Raw genomic sequence first — 1,946 nt, 5'->3', positions numbered from 1 at the left:
TGTGTGTGTGTGTGTGTGTGTGTGTGTGTGTGTGTGTGTGTGTGTGTGTGTGTGTGTATATGTATACGTAGAAGCATAGAATTAGCAATAAAGATTAAAGACTAATCTGCCTTCGTGGAGAAGGTCTCGTACTAATACTAAACTGTGACTTATTATATTTCAACCCAAACAGGCATATTTCATGTCTGAATTCTAGGCACCGCAAAGCAATTTTTTATAACATGTTTCGACCTGCTGGAGTGGCGTGCGCTTGATAATCCACAAATATCACTGTCGACGCGATTTGCAAGTATCAAAGTGTTGTAGTGTTGAGGTTTAAGTCAACTCATAATAAGTGCAGCGTGCCCGTCAAATGCACACTTCATGCAATAAATACAATAGTTTCGTGCGATTTCGGTTTGAATGCGCTTATATTATTTTCTATAATGATTACAACTGATAGCATTCGGGATCTGCATTTCAAGTTTCATTATTTCTTCTGCGAACGAGAGTAATATTTCACAATAAAGCATTTGTCGACACCACACACAAGCGTACCACAACATAGGCGATGAATATTATGTCTGTCTGGATACATCAGAATATTCAAAATATAACTCTTGTCTGGATATTTCCCATACCTGCAGGCTTCGGCGATTGTCGCTGACATATGCACGTCATGGCTCTTATTAGAACCCTGGTACGACATCGTGTGACGGTTGACCGTGTCGCTAGAGATGTTAATAATGCACCTACCGTATCTCGAACTTTTCAGTAGTGAAGACACCTTGCTCTAAAGTGTGGCCACTTATATATATTACTACACTACCGATCAAACATGAATAAATACAGTAACAAGAACAGCTTAGGAGGATTCTGCCGCTGGGGCTGCATATGTATATGCGGTTGTCCTCCAGCCTCGTACGCGTATAGTTGTTTTCGTGACGGAATGTAAAGGAAACAAGCAAAAATATTTAAACGAGATATGAGTGGAAGAAAATTGATACATCTGATTGGATTATTTGCGCGCCTAAACATTGATTGGCTACCAGTTCTAAGATAAGAAATTTGGCGGAACTAGCGTCAGTGATGTCAAAACCAGAACCACCGCCCAAGCGCCCACCAAGTTGCCCACACAAAGCAAGCGGGATGAACTTGGAACAAACTGGCATGAAGAAGCCATGCCATAAGGGTGACGTGGTTCATGTGTATGTATATAAAACTGCAATACATAGTTGAGTGCGGTCACCTGGTGATATGATCCAAACTTCTGTTACCGCTGAAACTTGAAAGTGCCCCTTGCCAATAATTCGTTTGCATCGACAATCAGACACATTTAAACTTTTGATATTATTTAATTTATCGTGGAAAAAGTTTTAGAATGAGAGGTCATATACGTGCAAACTTAAACTGCATACCAAACTACTTCGCTTCTCAAGCAGGTTTTAGTGTAACATGTGCTGTCACACTAAAAATGAACAAATCTACGCATTACTGTTTAACGTTTAACTAGTTGGAGCTATATAGGTACACTAGAAGGTTCTATATTAAGTACCGACAGATCCATGTCGTAATATGCAAGGTGTGCTGTTGTGAAATACAAAGTCGGGGTTCTCATAGAAGGATTCCGTGTCGGACACGTTCGGAAGATATCAATTCCGATAAATTTATCAGCCTATTTTTATGAACTTGGGTTTGATGCATTCTGAAAAAATCTGTCCCTGGCGCATAAATCAAACACTACCGTGAACTCCACATAATAGAAGGAGTTATAAATAGTTTGTAGCTTCATAACTATTGAAGCCAGTGCGCTCCACATGCCACGGCAAGAAAATTACAGTGTAGTTGAAAAGCATATTGTGCTTGGGTAATGTCTGACGAAAATATGGAAGTGGACGGTCCGTTTAACGCGACCTGAAACTTCAAAACAAGGTCTTATAAAATTGTTCAGTAAAACTACCCTATTA

This window comes from Sphaeroforma arctica (assembly GCF_001186125.1).
Source record: "Sphaeroforma arctica JP610 unplaced genomic scaffold supercont1.231, whole genome shotgun sequence".
In the NCBI taxonomy this organism is placed as follows: Eukaryota; class Ichthyosporea; order Ichthyophonida; genus Sphaeroforma; species Sphaeroforma arctica.
This window is presented reverse-complemented; position numbering follows the sequence as displayed.